We start from the raw sequence: 18,523 nt of genomic DNA, 5'->3' as shown, positions 1-18,523 counted from the left end.
ATAAACAAATTAAGTACAATTTAGATTCTGATTCTACCACAGAAGCGAACCCATAGAATAAATCGCCTCCAACCATGCTAAACTGTTCAGCTGTCAACCACAGTACTCAAGGGGATGTAAGACGGCCTAAGATAAACAGTATGTCACAGGTCAGTAATAATTGACAGAGATCGATATTAGATAATTCGAACATTATAAAATTAGCTTGCATAAAGCTTTAGTTACCTTTTCAACCTAAAAAATAAAAAATCTAGTTTCATAAGGCAAGATTTTCGACAATTCAAATTTATTTCCTAAAATTTTTCAATTAAAACATCTTGAATAATACCTTACTTCAAACAAGGACAAAATTTTTGGCCCACTCTGTATTAAAAATTAACTATAAAAAACTTCCATTTTTTAAATTCAATACAAAATATAAACATTCAAACATAAGAAAAACTTTCGAAGCCTAATTACCTTAAATACACGCTTTAAAAAATGGATAGAAAAAAGGAAACTACATTTTTAAAGCTAATAGCATATTTGAATCCTCCACTCAACACCTAACTGTGGTGTTTTTTAACATCTTATTAATTAGCCCACAAAATATTACTACAGAAAAAAAAAAAAAACATTCTAATTTGTGCAGTATCCCACCCTTCCTTCCCTACCTCCGATACCGAAAGTTTCTAAATTTCATTGGATAATATCAAAACTAATTTTATCCGATCACTCCCTCCCCCACCTCCACTAAAAGAAAAAAGTAGTGACGTCTCTATGGATGTGTGAATGGAATGGAATAAGAAAAAGAAAAAGCACCAATAAACTAAGAAAGAAAGAAGAACTATGAAAACAACTGGTTTCAGGAATTACAAACAGTCATCTACTGAATGGAATTCATCCTCAATCACTAAGCACTTAAAACAAAGGTAGTTGTTGTCACAGATTGCGGAGAAGATTATTTTTTACACTTTTCACAGCCTTTTCACAAAAGACAATTGTACTTTTTCATCTTCACGAAAATCTTGGTTCTTTTTCTTCTTCTGCGATGACCCTCCCTTCCTTGGACAGGCACTTCTTACTACCTAAAAAGAAAGAAGTTTTTTTTAAGTTGTACTTTTTTTGAAGTTTCTCGAAAAGAAAAATCCCTCTAGGATGTCATTAAATAAAAAAAAACAAGTTTTTTTTTAACTGCAAGTAAGGAGCTACATTAAAATTTAAAACAAACAGAAATTATTCTGTATATGGAAGGGGATGACCCCCCCTCAACGCCTGGCTCTACGCTAGAGTTTGACTCTTTCTCACAACTCTACTTTTTAAAACAATTAAAAAACTTTAGCGTAAAGAGCAAGGCGTTGAGGAGGGGTCAACCCCTTTTATGTACAGAATAATTCCTGTTCGTTTTAAATTTTAATGTAGCTCCTTACTTGCGGCTAAAAAAATTGTTTCTTATTTAATTTCTAAGCTTTTTTAATTAACGCATATTTTGATTTCTGCTCTCCACACACAAATAATTAAAACGGATCTTGCATATTAATTTTTTTTTTGCTAAATGGCTTTCTCATAGTTTTAATCGGAAAATTTCGACACAAAAAGGAGAGAGGGAGGAGGTCTAGTTGCCCTCCGATTTTTTGGTTACTTAAAAAGGCAACTAGAACTTTTAATTTTTTATGAACGTTTTCATTAGTAAAAATATACGTAACTTATGAATTAACTTACGTAGCAAACTTCTATATTCGTATTTTTTATTACGTATATGAGGGGGTTACACCCCTCATCAATACCTCGCTCTTTACACTAAAGATCAAATTTTTTCCCAATTCCTTAAGAATGACCCCCGAATCACAAAGGCCATAGAATAAATAGTTGAAATTACTAAAAATACTTTAGCGTAAAGAGCGAGGTATTACGAGGAGGTAAACCCTTGATATGCGTAATAATTTCTGTTCGTATTAAGTTTTAATGCTGCGCCTTACTTCCGGTTGAAAAAACTTTTCGTATTTATTTTTCGTTGTTTTTTTAAATAATGCTAGAAAATTCTGCGTCCCCTTCATTAAAATTCTCTTCCCCCATGACAAATTCCTCCATGGAAAGATCCTCCCACGTAGCCCCCCTCAACTTCTCCCCCCCACAACCAAAAAAGTCCCCTGAAAACATCTGTACACTTCCCAATAATCATTAGTATATGTAAACACAGGTCAAAGTTTGTAACTTGCAGCCCCTCCCACGGGGAATGCGGGGGTAAGTCATCCCCAAAGACATAGTTATTAGGTTTGTCGACTACGGTGAATAAAATGGCTGTCTCAGAATTGCCCTCCAATTTTTTTGGTCACTTAAAAAGGGCACTAAAACTTTTAATTTCCATTAGAATAAGTCCTCTAGCGACATTCTAGAACCACTGGGTCAATACGATCACCCCCGGGAAAAAAAACAAAAACAAATAAATAAACACGTATCCGTGATCGGTTTTCTGGCAAAAAATTCAAAATTCCAAATTTTTTTAGATGGGAGCTTGAAACTTCTACAGTAGGGTTCTCTGACGGGCTGAATCTGATGGTGTGATTTCCTTTAATATTCTATGTTTTTTAGGGGGTGTTTTCCCCTATTTTCTTATAAGACTAAATTTCATTTATGGATAAGACTAAAATTTGATGAAACTTATATATTTAAAATCAGCATAAAATGCAATTCTTTTGATGTAACTCTTGGTATCAAAATTCCATTTTTTTATGGTTTCGGTTACTATTGAGCCGGGTCGCTCCATACTACAGTTCGTTACCACGAACTGTTTGATAATGAAGCCTAAAATAAAAATAGTAGCAAGTTGTAAATTAATCTTAGACTAGCCGGTTATACCTAGATTGCCTTGTTTTTAGAGGCAAAACACATAACATCGAAATTTTTTTGCTTTATTATTTTTAAACTTTGGTACAAGAGGATTTTATCTGCACGTAGGAGAGATGACGGGAAGGGGGTTAATATAAATCCAAAATAGCCTAGAAAATAATAGAATAAATGAGAACAAGAATTCGGTTTGAAGGATTTTACCCCCCCCCCTTTAGAATAATCTTGTTAGTTCCACCTACTTTATATTTTTATAGACGCAATTATACACAGAAGAAAATATAGACTTCAATGTTCATAGACAAAGATTCAGGGGATAAGATTTAGAAGGATTCTCCCAAATACGGAAAAGGTTTTGATACTACAAAGCGCATTTTGTTTTTGGCCCTGGCCAAAGATCTATACTGTTTAGCTGTCAAGTTCACAGCGCACTCCAAAAAGAAGTCCAGGCAAATCACTATTTTAAGTTATAGGGTCATGTAGGAAATAACAGCAAATATCATGTTTCAAATAAGAGAAATGAAAAAGACTTGCCATAAATTCGTTTATCTCGTGGACTAAGCAATAGCCAAAATACCCTAGGAAATCATGGGAAAAAATGAGAACAAGAATTCGGTTTGAAGGATTTTACCCTCCCCCCCCCTTTAGAAGAATCTTGTTAGTTCCATTTAATTTCGATTTTTATAGATGCAATTATACACAGGAGAAAATATAGGGTTCATAAACAAAGATTTAGGGGATAAGATTTAGAGGATTCTCCAAAATACGGAAAAGGTTCTGATTCTGCAAAGCTCATTTTATTTTTCGCCCCGGCCAAAGATCTATGCCTATGCAATAGGATAGAAACTATAGATGACGAATTGAGCTCAAAATCATCTTCTTTTTTGCTGGAATGCATTAATTTTGGACAACAGTTAGGCCCATTTAACGTGTTTCCTATGAGATTTTGTTAGGGAAAAAAGCAAGCAGTAATAACGACCAGGTGCTTGAACAAGACTGAACTCTTATCCTCACAAGACACATGTTTTAAGGCTTTTATTATAATTATTTCTGTTGGTGACATATTCAAAAATGTCAACTGATATTGTACACTCTGGCACCCAGATGAGTATTTCATCCAACTCATACAAGTTGTTATTTTTTAACGAGTGTTTACTGTTGATTTTCAAGAGTATTCTTTTATCTGTGAAAAATTATGCCGAATGAGAATTCAAAATATTCGGTATCAAATCGTGTTGCAGTTTTCGTTCTTTTATCAACAGTTACTTATCGGTTTTTCGCTTTTTCTTCTTGAACTAAAATAAAAGAACAGAGATGGCTTTAATACGTATTAGAAAATAATAGCACCCCAGATAACAAGGCGTCTCCTAGTTAAATTGAAATAGTAAAAAACAAAAGAAAAAGAAAGGACAAAATCGACAAACAATAAGCCATAAACGAATTTCACAAGCAAAAAAATGGCTATAAGACGAAGCACGACACAACTACTACAACTGCTACTACTAAGAAACTCTCAACTCACAATCAAGGGAAAAATGGTACAAATTAAAAATGAATAGAAATTTGAAATATTATTATTTTAGACTGCACTTTTTCTCTTTTATGTCTCAAGCTTCCAGTTTTAAAAATTAAAAAAAGTTTTTAAAATACTAAAAATAAAAATTAAAATGCTAAAGATACTGAAAACAGATTGGACAATTCAAAAAGTTGTATTCAGTTCAAATGTGCAGCATAATTCTTGTTTTGAAAAAGAACAAACTTGTCTCTCCCGGTGTGCACGATTTTAGAAAGTGGGTGAGCCTTATATATATATATATATATATATATATATATATATATATATATATATATATATATATATATATATAATATATATATATATATATATATATATATATATATATATATATATATATATATATATATATATATATATATATATATATATATATAAAACCAATTCGATAAACTCATACTCATGCTTAAATTATTGGTCTTCGTTTTACAGCAGCTTCTTTGATTCAAATCATCTCTGTTGAAATAACTGATCTTCATCAACTAAACTCGGCCGAATCAACTAAACTCTGGACCATCGCACCATCCGAGTGGGTTGGTGCGCTGGATTCGGGATCCCTTGTCTGAGAGTACGCGGGTTCGAATCCCGGTGTACCCAATTCTTCAGTTTGGGACGGGGGTCAGTGGCATGACTCAAGTCTAATGCCGTATCCTTTACCTTTAGCTTACCATCAACTAAACAAGCCGAGATTTATTCTTGATTTTTATTCGTTTTCCCTTTAAAATTCATCCAGGCATGTTCAGAGGCGAGAGGTGACCTAAATTCCTTCGCACGTCTTAGAATTGGTGTTTTCAACTTAAAGCCATTGGAAGTACCATATAAAACCTCAATAGTCGGGGGAGGGGGTGTCAAAGAGCATGATGCCCTTCCAGTTGGATTGTCAAAAATAAGCTATTCGAGGTTATAATATAGCAAACAAAACTTTACATGGTTTAAGATGGTAGATATGTGCCTGAATAGAAGCTGGCGTGATAATGATATAGTTTTAATCATGGTCTAGCTTTGCAAAATGACCCAAAAGTATAGATCTAAATTTTGTGTCAATAGGAGGTGGATCTTCAGAAAATAACGAGGAAAAATGACTTTCCCAAGAGCTTAACTCAATCGGATTGTCCTCAGCTGAACAAGTCGAGGTAAATTTTAACACATGACGCCAGAATAGCTGGGGATTATTTTTGATATCTTGCGAAAGATTGCTGATTTGACACCATTTCTATATACACGCTTCGTATATTTGACGATTTGAAATAAACAACCTGACCTTGGATCACCTTAGTTGGCCCAAATACGAAACCAGAACTTATGTCTATGTTTAGCACTCTGAAGTTTACCGTCTTCAATCCACCCTTATTTACATGTCCCAATCCGAACTTTGGTTAAAGGAAGAGAGACTGAAGCAGAGACCTTCGTCGAATGAACTAATTTCACCACGTAAAAATCCAAAATCAGGAGTGTTCCCATTTATGGACGTACATAAAAGTTGAAATAGGATACTGATTTTCGATAACATAGAATTTAATGTTCTATGATATAGAGAGAGATGAAGACGATTCCAGCAACGTTTAAAAAACCACCTGGCTTTTGCACAAGATAAGCCAGAGAATAAGTAAGTCGATAGTGCAAACTTCAGTGATGGCTTGCTAGGATGTCACTTGAAACGTCAACCATGGTACCTGCATCTGTTGGGCGTCTGTTAGAACGAAATCAAATCGGAAGTGAACCCCGAGTTGTACACATAAGAAAACGGCTTCGATTTTGGTAGCAGAAAAAAGCCACTAGGAAGGGAAGAAAGTAATATTTGAGGCAGCGGTGCATTCTCATTTTTCAGATCCGTTTTAAAATCACCGCAAATAAATATTGACTTAATTGCTGACTGAACCCTATGAATGGATTTTGAAAGCGAAGCACAAGCTGTTGCAAATTTACGATAAGGGGACTCACTTCGGTAGTTAGTTGACATATACACACACATTAAAACAAAAGAACTAAAATCAACTGGAATATATACATCAGAAGATTCAGAAAGAGAGCAAGAAAACTTCTTATTCACTGCAATCGCAGGCCACCAGAAGGACGGCCAGATGTCAGTTTAGCAGGCCAAATAAAGAAGTTGAGTCATGCGAGAGTTCTAGCTATGGGACATTATAAGCACTTAGAAGGTGTTCATTGATGCACACAATTTCATAACTACTAATCAGTCTTTCGAGAGTTAGAAGCTTGTCACGAACACCATTGAAATTTTGATAAAATAAGGACACGGTTGAATTAGAGATCACCATCACTCAAAAATTAAAACGGACGGATGAATTCAATCTTCCCGAGGCCCTTTGAACAGGGAGGTACTTCTTAAGCTCCAGACACATCAAGCTATTGTTACGATGATTCCCTCCACAATCAACGTACTTAACAATCTGAGAAGATCATGCTTGGTTCTTGTTAGTGTGATCCCCTTCACATTTATTACATTTAACATGGTTCTTACAGTCCCTTACAAAATGCCGAAATCCTTGGCAATTTTAGCACTGCTTTTGATTTTCGATTGACAGAGTTACTCGGAAAAGGCAATATTCAATCTTGATGTCAAACTTGATTGCGATATCAAACTCTTCTTTAGTTTTAAAGTTCCGCTCTACTATTCTAAAATTTCCATACCTTATCATGCTTGCAGCGCTGCTATCATGCCCTGGAATCTGGGAGACATCATTATCGGGATTCATCTAGATAATACCGGCATTTTCAGTTTTAATAACTCTGGCACGAATTTTTAATGTGGGGGGAGGGGTGGAGGTGGCTGCAACTGCTGCAATGGTAAACTCTTCATCGATTAAATGATCAACCAGTCCATTTTTTGTTTTATCATTTACCTTTATCTGCGCAGCCATCTTTCTGCATAAATTCACGTTTGTTCTTCGGGTTATGCACGTTAATACTTGGAAGACTGTTCTTTAGCACAACAGCAACGGTGGGAGGCTGATGTGGTGACGTTGATGGCCAAACAGTTGAGACTGGAACCTGTGAGCACGTTTCTTGCTTTTTCACCAAGAAATTTAGAATACGAACACACTCGTTTAGGCGTGACGCCACAATCCTAGTAGCATCATTTAGAAACGATGGCAATTCACATTTAAATGGCTTCGGTTTGCCTTAAGTTTGAAACTTTGTTTTATATATTCAATTTTTGCTTATTTTTCAAATCTTGACCGAAAATTCCTCCCCAATTTTTGCATAAAATTTGCCATGGAAAATCCTTCTGTCGAGGAGTTACAAAAACTTTTAAAAAGGATAAAAACTTGTTTTTTGTTCATTTTTTTCCATTTTTATAAGTCAGCCAAACGTTTCGGTGGGTGTATAAATCCCTTAACCCCCATCTGGGTGCGAGCTTGTCTATAAGTGCCAATTTTCTTTCTTTATAGACACCCAATTAAAGGGTCTATACTGTCCGCTACTTGGTGTGTATCTTCGAGCGCTTCTTAGCCAACTAAACCTAGCACAAGTCATCAGATGGTATGCATGATTTTTTTAGTTGGCAATCTTTACACTCACTTACACAAGAATTGATAAGAACATTTCAAGCAGTAAATTTCAATTGAAAAATTATTTGAAACGACAAGAAGAGCCTTTGCAAAATTAAAAACTCATATTTAGATATATTGTAACTAAGGGACATCACTTTGGGGGAACAGAACCCTAAACACTTGCCCCTTAGACAAACACACTCCAGGGAAACTCGCGTTAATAAAAAAAACTGTTTCCAGAAGAGACATCTATCACTTTAATTGGCTATTTAAGTAGTGTGAAAACACTCTTAGTCTTAGCAGCAAACACAAAGTATTAAAGAACAATGTTCATTCTCCTTTTTTTTGTTTTTTGCATAAGCGGATAATACAAAAAAGGAAATACATCCCCCGTTTGAATTAAACAATAAAATAGAAACTAAACTAGTAGTAGCGATAAACAATAAAATAGAAACTAAACTAAAGTAGTAGCGATAAAGTGATGATCATTAATAAGCATTAGCAGTATAATGAATTATGTATACTCAGAAATCGGTATAAGTAGTAAGAAGATAATAAGAATAGTTATAAGAAAAAATACCTAGGGACTGACGTCTGCTGAGCCACAAAGCCGTTACTGATCACAATGAAAACTTGTTGCCAAATCCTACTCGTCAGGTTTGAAAAGATGCGTTGATCATGCTGTAAATTTTCATTATAATTAGAATGCAGTAGAAAACGTATCTACAGAATATTAAGCGCTATTCAAGCAGTTAATAATCATTTCATTAGCTAAGTAAACTAATGCACATATTGGCTTTTGATTTGATTCAACATATCTCTCGATATTTCCTGAAATTTCACCCTAATAAAGGTAAGAAAGATATGTCATTTCGATAAAAAATCTCAGCAATTATAATCTGGTATTTTGTCGTCGTTCCCAACCTGTTTGCTGTCAAAAACTAGAAGTATCTCATCTTTGGGTATTCCCAACTGAAGTTGTATTTTCACACCTGACATTTTCAGAACTAGCATTAGACTAACTTCAACTGATATAATTCCTTCAGCACATTTTATCACACAGTTTTTGTTCATCTATATCAGCATTTGCAGATGACAATCTTGCGTCACGACGGCTTTCGGCCTCAATGGTTTCTTTTTCCACAGAGAATATACTTTCATAGCTCTTACTACTTGCGTCATTATCTTTATTTTTGTCAGTCAGAATACCAATGTCAACTTCCATTTTTTTTAAAGTTCAATAGATCTGGTCGGAATTTAAGTAAAAGCTCTAAACCACAAGATCCTTCTGAATACCAAATTTCATTAAGATCTGATTAATGTTCGTAGGTTACAAATCCCTCATTTTTTTTAGTTACCCAACAATCCCCCCCCCGAACCCCAAATCCCTCAAAGAGAGCGCATCCGTTCCAGTTATGTCAGTCACGAATCTTGGACTTGGGCTTATTCTTCCCACCAAGTTTCATCCTGATCTCTCGACTCTAAGCGTTTTCAAAGATATCCGCCTCCCCTCCGATGACACTGGATCTGATCGGAATTTAAAATTAGAGATCTGAGTTACGAAATCCTTCTAAAGATGAAATTTCATTAAGATCCGATCACTCCTTCGTAAGTTAAAATTACCTCATTTTTTTTTAATTTTTCAGAATCAATCCTCCCCCAAACTCCCCCAGAGAGAGCGGATCCGTTCTGGCCATGTCAATCACGCATCTAAGACTTGTGCTTATTTTTCCCACCAAGTTTCATCCCAGTCCTTCCACTATAAGCGTTTCCCAAGATTTTAGTTTTTCCCCTCCAACTCCCTCCAATGTCAACGGATCCAGTCGGGATTTAAAATAAAAGCTCTGAGACGCAATATCCTTCTAAATATCAGAATTCATTAAGATCTGATCTCCCGTTCGTAAGTTAAAAATACCTCATTTTTTTCTAATTTTCCCGAAATAACCGTCCCCCCACTCCTCCCAGATGGTCGAATCGGTGAAACGACAATTTCTAATTTAATCTGGTCTGGTCCCTGATACGCCTGCCTAATTTCATCGTCCTAGCTTATCTGGAAGTGCCTAAACTAGCAAAACAGGGACAGGCAGACCGACAGAATTTGCGATCGCTATATGGGTAAATACCAAGGTAAATACCAAGTGCCATAAAAACAGAAAATTTTAGTTTTGCATTGACAAAGCATCATATTCACCACACTAAAACTTAACACAATGGAATACAGAACCAGATAATAACCATATACAGAACCAGAAAAAAAATACAGTTGGCCAAATGCACAAAAAACACACAAATTAGCCACTTGAAAGAATTATATCTTGTGAAATGTTTTTATTTTTTGATCCGACTAAAAGTTAGGGCCATACAGACACCACAATTGAAGTTTCAGAACCAAGAAAAAGTCAGCTTGAAGGGCCTTTTAAGCTTCCTTCAGGTGAATACTAGTAAAATTTTGAATATAAAAATTTCAAACAGTTCGTAGTAACGAACTGTAGTAAGGAGCGAACCGGCTCATTAGTAATCGAAACTCTAAAAAACGGAATTTTGATACCAATTTATACGTCACAAAAATTGCATTTTTATGTTGATTTTGAATATATAGGTTTCATCAAGTTTAGTCTTACCCATCAAAAGTTCAGAGCCTGGGAAAATTTGCCTTATTTTCAAAAAGAGGCGGAAATATCTCCTAAAATTTCTGCTCTTTACACTAAAGTTTTGACTCTTTCTCATAACTCTACTTTTTTAAAACAATAGAAAGTTTTAGCATAAAGAGCGGGCTGAGGGGATACACACTTTCATATACACAATAGGTTATTTTCGTTTTAAGATATAATGTCGGTCCTTACTGTCACTTAACAAAACTTGTTGTTGTTTTTAAGTAACTATCACGAAGACATAATAAATGCTGAGGTGAACCTCCTTGGCCTAAAATCGATTCGGAACTAATGAACCACTACAGCTTACGGAAAGATACAGCTTTTTGTAATAAAAAATGTAAAAAATAAACAAAAGAAAACATTTGTAGTATAATAAATATTTGATAATATAAGAAATGTTACCTTTAATCTTCTAATCCGCTCAACAGACGGTCTCAGAAAAGGAATATGTTCGTGGTGATATAGTATCATAGAAGCTCCTGCTCCTACGATTCCTTTTAGTATAAGGAATACCCAAAAAAGATACCAAGTTAAGGGCCTTTTAAGCTTCCTCCAGGTGAATACTAGCACAATTTTGAATATCAAAATTTTAGACAGTTCGTGGCAACTAACTGTCGTTCGTTGCCATCAAAAACGAAATTTTGATGCGTCACAAAAATTTTATTTTTATGCTGATTTTAAATATGTAGGTTTCATCAAGTTTAGTCTTACCCATCAAAAGATAAGAGCCTGAAAAAATTTGCCTTATTTTCAAAATTAGGCGGAAACACCCCCTAAAATTTCTTCTCTTTATGCTAAAGTTGTGACTCTTTCTCGCAACTCAACTGTTTTTAAACAATAAAAACCTTTAGCATAAAGAGCGGGCGTTGAAGAGGGGATACTCCCTTTCATATAAATAATAATTTCTTTTCCGTTTTAATACTTAATGTCGTTTCTTACTTTCACTTAACAAAACTCGTTTTTTTAGTAACTATCACGAGGACATCATAAATGCTGAGGTGAACCTCCATGGCCCAAAATCGATGTGGAACCATTGAATCATTACAGCTTATAGAAAGAGCCAGCTTTTTGTCATAAAAAATGGAAAAAATAAACAAAAGAAAACGTTTGTAGTATAATAAATATTGGATAATATGGTAAATATTACCTCTAATCTTCTCAACTGCTCAACAAACTGTCTCAACAGAGGAATGCTTTCATAGTGATAGACGAGCATTGAAACTCCTCCTCCCAAGATTCCAACGCCTAAAAGAAAAAGAAGACAAACTATTCTCAAGAAAACTCAGGTCAATAGAATATAATGACTAAGGCTCTAAATAGGCACCCTGCATACACGATGCTGGCCAGGGTGGCACTTAAGTGGATAATACAATAAAAAATAAATTTATGCTCCCTCTCTCTTTCTCTCTCTTGTAGACGTTCTAACAAAAACCTCAAATTTAAATAGATATTAAACTTGTTTTGAAATAATATGAATACAAATGATCTGTATGGATTTCAACATCTGATAACACCTTTTTTACATTTAATTTATTTTAGTTCGGTTTCCCTCTTTTGGAGTTATGATTGCAGGGTAAGATTTCATATTTGAATATGTGAAATCAGTGACAATTGTATATGAGTTGTACTATCATGAAAGTGCACAGAGATAACATACCGGGACTAAGAAATAATAGTAATTACTCCCCTTAGCAGTCAACAAGAGGCAGTTTTGTCAAAGGGTTTTAGATTCTGTTTTCCAACCCCAATTTCTTATTCAAAAATAATTTCTAAGGTAGAGTCAGGAATTATGACTTCTATTGATAAAGTCGAAGCTCCTCAAGAACTTAGAGCTGAAATCGTAAGGAAACTTAAGACTTTTAACATGAAAAAATATTGAAAATGATATAACAAAAAATGACATTAAAATACTTTCTGATTTGAAAAAGGATAAGGCCCTTACTATCACTAGGGCAGATAAAGGCAATACTATTGTAATTATGGACACTGATGATCCTGATCGTAAAATGAGTACAATCATTTCGGATACCATTATTTACAAGAAATTGGATTTCGATCCTACGGATACATATGTAAAGTCAATTAGAAAGGAATTGGAGTCACTAAAAAATAATTTACACATTACAATTTACACATTACCCCACAATTTTATAATAAATTTTATCCAAGAGGTTGTTCCGCGTGACATATAGCGATCGCAAATTCTGTCGGTCTGCCTGTCTCTGTCCCGTGTCAAGACCGGCTGCTCCATTTTGTGCCACATGGGAATACAGTGCTTAATCGCCGGAATTTGGAGTTGATCGTCACTGTTCTTTTGGGTTGACGGTCTTCGTGCGATCTGCCATTATCCTAACTTGCAGCTGCAGATGGGCTACATTCTGCTTGGAGCAGGATGAACATACGCATCAAAACAAGATTGATTTTGGGTCATAAGTTTCATCGAGAGGACAATATGGGGTTTATTCCACGGCAAGAGGCACGCTCCCACTCACTACAGCTAAGGTTATAGAGCTGTATAAAGGTGGTTCTCGGAGTGGTCCTGCTAATTATAGGCCACCTATCTGTTTTTAGCAAAATTTTTCAGAAGGCTATGCTATCTAGGCTTCTTAATTTTCTGGAGGTAAAATAATTTTTGGATGATTTCCAGTTCGGATTCCGAGCGAATCATTCTACAGAGCATGCTTACACAGCTCTCTTGAATTCCATTCATTCGGCAATATATTCTGATCTTATTCCGGCAGCTATATCTTTGGCAGTTAGGAAAGCTTTTGATTCTTTGACACATCGGAATTTTCTCTGGGAACTATCGCATATTGGTATAAGATCAAATACTTTCTCTTGGTTTGAATCGTATCTTTCTGGTAGGCTTATTTCAATTGATCCACTTTTCCGAAGCCCTTCTGAAGTAGATTATGGTGTCCGGGATCTATTCTTGGTCCCGTTTTATTTCTGATTTATGTTAATGATCTGATTTCGGCAGTCAAAAACAACAGGCCTCAAGCATGCTACAATCTGTGTTATTTTGGTGCTCCTTGGTGTTCCAATGCTGCTTCCAATGAAGATGGTCCCGTTGCTTTTGCTGATGATACCATTCTTGGGACCCTTGAGAAGACGGAATGTGATATCACATCTAACCTTGTGGTAATATTCAAGAGAGTAATTTCATGGTTTGATGCGAATTACTTGGCCCTGAATGTTGGTAAGTCCCATTTTCTTATTTTTTCTCGAATGAGTATAGCTTTCCCTCCGCTTACACACCTTTAGGTGTCACAAGGCTCCTTGTGCAGACCAGAGAATCGGGTGGTCCGGCTTCTTGGTATCCTGCTTGATGAAAACCTACCATTTTGTCACCATATAGCCAGGTTAAGGTCTCACGGAATTTGGGTATCATTCAAAAACTCGGACACACGTTTCCTGGATCTATACTGAAGCGTCATATTTTCTGCCTTGTCCAGTCATATGTTTCATATTGCTCCATTGTATGGATGTCTGCTTTTCCTTCTACACTGCGGTCCCTCTCTGTCATGCACAATAAAGTACGGCGTCTGGTTACGGACACTAACCGTTCCTCACCAAAACCGCTCTTGAGCCTAAGAGCCCGTTTACATTATTTTTTGTGCTTCTTTGGTCTTTTATCAGCTTCATGGAAATCTTCCAAAATCTCTTCAAAAATTCCGGTTTTTATTTCTGATTCACCTCCATATAGCCTTCGTTCTTCACATAGTATCTGCATTCCTTCTACCCCTGCTGTATGGTCCGATTTTAATCCCCTCATTGCTTGTCAACAGTTTGTCACTCGTTTGGGATTTTTAAAAGGTGTCTTAAGGACCATTTAGTTAAGAATCAAACAGAATAGAATTTCGTTCTAATTTATATATTTTATTTTTTCCTTTTTCTCTGTGGAGTTGATGTCCCCTGGGTGCTTATTCCATGGTTTATGGTGGTCTTCTCTGCACTTTAACTGCCAGGCCTCAGGTAATCTAATCTTATATGTTAGTTTTTAAATATGTTATGTACGTTTTAAATCTTATACGTTGTTTGGCTATTTCTCTCTTTTATTTGGTTGTTGCTTATACTGTATTTTTTTCCCCCTTGTATCCCTGGCCATTGAGCATTTCGAAGGGGAAAAAGAGTATTGTATTTCCAATCTGTATTTATTGGTTAATAGACTCTGAACAAAAAAAAGATGAATTTTCATGCTTAAAAGTTGCAAAACGTATTTTTTTTGCCCTCTTTCCTTTAGGTTACATGCCCTCTCTTGCGTCTACCCCCCCCCCCCATACCGATCACTATAATGGCAACTAATCGCTATTCACGAAGTATAATCTGGTGAAAATGTGTCCCGTCAAACGCTATGGGTAGCCGAGTCGCATTATTATAACAACATACCACGTGAAACAACGAAGAAAAGGAGATAAAAAGAAAGTAACTTACATTTTTTGAAAAGATTGAGGTAAAGAAACTTGCAACGCCTTTTGAAGACTTTTTCAGAGAGACATCCAATGGCTCGGAAGATTTCAAGGAAGAAGAGGAAGAGGGTGTCTGTTCCCGTCTTGGTGTCAAGAGGCTAAAGCAGAAGAGAACAAGTAGCAAATTAAACCAGTGGTTTAAATTCAGAAAACATTTGGAAGGAGGGGGGGGCAAATTTCATGACTCAACAGCCAATCGGAAGTGACTGGAATTACCTAAACTCCTAACAATGGGAAAATTAAGCCAAATTGAGCAGTAGGCAACTTATGCTTCATGAATAATTAGGTATATACAACAAATCTGCATTCACAAATTTAAATACATAAACATATTAAGTAAAAAGATGATCATAATTTTGTTTGCAGTACAACTCAAGTATAAGTGAAGAGCCACTATTCTAATTGGAAATGCCATTGCTTCTGGGCAGCAACCTTGTTGACGCCATTATTATGTTCAGTCTTTTTGGCTTTTTCTTGCTGAGTTAAACTGACTAATAAATCCCAAAGTCGCTCGTCAGTCATATTTGGTTCGAGATACGGTTCAACCCCCTTAAGCGTTGAAAAGAATCTTTTATTTGAGGCAGTTGAAACAGGCAGTTTTACGGCAATTTAAAAACCACGTGTCATGAAGTTGAAGTGTTTTTTTTTTTTTTTTTTTTTTTTTCATCTCTTATGGGCAGTATGTTTTTCTTTCTTTTTCGTTTTTTGTGCTAAGCCATACCCAAAATAAACATTTTTCTGTCGGTAAAATAGAAAAAATAGAAAAATCAAGCAAATAGACGATACCAGGTTCTGGCAAAGGAGCATTTTGTACATATTAAAGGCAGAATTCCCATAGTAATTCCTAAGTGCTGATTTAACAATATAACATAATCTACATATCAATTATTAGCGGATAATCAGAAACAGATCCTGAGCCGAGGGATCCTTCGAATATTATTTCTGCAGTTTTTCCGACTACATCTAGGGACAGTGTTTCATTTTGTAGACGCGAGGGGTATCAGGTACCTCAGAGAGTGTAAGTTTATTGCCCAAATTGTTGAAATCCCCATGAACTTTAAAATAATCCCAGATGTCCAAAAAGTCTACAGCCAAAGTTTCAAATTTTCAAAAGCGGGACATTTGGTATTTTACCCAAGAATAATGCGTTTTTTCTTTTTTTGCCAGGGATGATCGTCTTGGAGAAATCGTTACAACATATCAGAAGCGGCTCATCTAAATGGAAATTTGAAGTTCTAATAACCATTTTAAGCGACAAAAGCGCCACGGTAAATCGTAAATTGATCCTTTTTCCACAAAGCGTGCCCTAGCCATCTTAACCTTTCTCTCATTACAGCCATAGAAAGCAGGATGCTATCTCAAATTTTGGATTGAAACATTCTGATAAAAAAAATTCTAGCTGTTAATTCCTTCCATATTTTTTTTGCATAGGCTACGATTCCAACTCAAACATAGGCTACTCTTGTAGCATACTTATATTTGAAGAAAGATCTGTTTTCACTTAAGTTGTGATCCTTTTTAAGATCATGAGGGATCCCAACGTGCGACAAATATTTTCGGGAAATCGGAAAATCCGATATATATATATAAATATATATATATATATATATATATATATATATATATATATATATATATATATATATATATATATATATATATATTTTTCTATTCATTTTTACAAGCTAGAAAAAAAATTTCTTAGGAAAACAAGTTAGAAAAACAGTCCCATCCCTCCAAAAATTTCTCCAACACAAAGACGTTTAAAGTATAAAACGTGTGAGATCCAACGTTTAATGTATAAAAAATTTTATGGTCAGGGGAAGTGGGATACGTGAGAGGATGTTTCTATGGGTGAGTTTACCACAGGGAAGAGCATTTTCATGAAGAGTTGCTGGATTTTACAGCATTATTTAAAAAAAAAAAAAACATTTTTGGTTACTTTTTAAGTAACCAAAAAAAAAATCGGAGGGAATCTAGGCCCCCTTCCACGCTCATTTTTCTCCCAAAGTCAACGGATAAAAATTTTGAGATAGCCATTTTGTTCCGCATAGTCGAAAACCATAATAACTATGTCTTTGGGGATGACTTACCATATCTACGTCTTTGGGGAGGGGCTGCAAGTTACAAACTTTGACCAATGTTTACATACAGTAATGGTTATTGGGAAGTGTACCGACATTTTCAGGGGAATTTTTTTGGTTTGGGAGTGGGGTTCAGGGGAGGGGGCTATATAGGAGGATCTTTCCTTGGAAGAATATTTCATTGGGGAAGAGAAATTCAATGAAAATTGTGCATTATTTTCTAGCATTACTATTAAAAAAAAAAAAACAATGAAAATATAAACATGAAAATTTTTTTTAATTGAAAGTAAGGAGAAGCATTAAAACTTAAAACGAACAGAGATTATTACGCATATTAGGGGTTCTAAAAATACTTTAGCACAAAGAGCGAGGTATTTAGGAGGAGATAAATACTTCGCTCTTTATGCTAAATTATTTTTAGTAATTTCAACTATTTATTCTACGGCCTTTCTGATTCAGGGGTTATTCTTAAAGAATTGGGACAAAACTTAAGATTTAGTGTGAAGAGCGAGGTATTAACGAGGGGACAAATCCCCTCATATATATAATCAAAAATATAAGAATATAAAAGTTTGTTACGTAAGTTAATTTTTAAGTTACGTATATGTTTTACAAATAAAAACGTTCGTTAAAAATTAAAAGTTCTAGTTGCCTTTTTAGTAACCGAAAAATTGGAGGGCAACTAGGCCTCCTTCCCCACCCCTCATTTCTCAAAATCCTCTGATCAAACTAAGAGAAAGCCATTTAGCAAAAAAAAAAATTAATATGCAAATTATATTTTAATAATTTATGTATGGAGAGCCAAATTCAGACATGCATCAATTCAAAACTTTCAGAAATTAAATAAAAAAAAAATAAGTTTTTTGAAATGAAAGTAAGGAGCGACATTAAAACTTAAAACGAACAGAAATTACTCCGTATATGAAAGGGACTTTTCCTCCTCAACGCCCCGCTCTTTACGCTAAGGTTTCTTACTGTTTTAAAAAGTAGAGTTAAGAGAAAAGGTCAAACTTCAGCGTAAAGAGCGAGGCATTGAGGAGAAAAAGCCCTTTCATATGCGGAGTAATTTCTGTTCGTTTTAAGTTTTAATGTCGCTCCTTACTTACCGTTACAATAAACTTTTTTTTTTTAATTTAATATTCAATGAGATCCCAGTGGTCGATTCTTCTCGGCGAGTTTATTTATATTTGGTTATATTGATGTTAATGATAGTCGAAGATCACCCCTTTTCACAATGTCAAGTCTATTGCGATCTTTTGATAACATTTGAGAAACACGACTAAATGCCGCTTCAACAAGATAAGACGTAGGAAAAGCAATAACGTAGAACTGCGCTTTATCCCAGAGCAAAGGGTACTTTGTAGCAATGTCGGTTGTTTTCCATATATTGTACTTTTCA

At 35.2% G+C, this 18,523-nt stretch overlaps 1 long non-coding RNA gene across 1 annotated transcript; it reads right to left on the bottom strand.

The window, feature by feature from the left end:
- Window positions 1-269: 269 nt before the first annotated feature.
- On the bottom strand, window positions 270-16,305 carry LOC136037202 (uncharacterized). Its single transcript, XR_010619884.1, has 4 exons — window positions 15,006-16,305; window positions 11,719-11,816; window positions 8,498-8,598; window positions 270-1,067 (listed from the first exon to the last, which is right to left on the bottom strand). It is a non-coding gene; the product is annotated as an uncharacterized LOC136037202 (long non-coding RNA).
- Between the last annotated feature and the right edge of the window lie 2,218 nt (window positions 16,306-18,523).

Source organism: Artemia franciscana, chromosome 16, assembly GCF_032884065.1.
Source record: "Artemia franciscana chromosome 16, ASM3288406v1, whole genome shotgun sequence".
NCBI classification, from domain to species: Eukaryota; Metazoa; Arthropoda; class Branchiopoda; order Anostraca; family Artemiidae; genus Artemia; species Artemia franciscana.
Note: the sequence above shows the minus strand (reverse complement) of the source record. Positions and strands in the feature narration are given on the sequence as shown.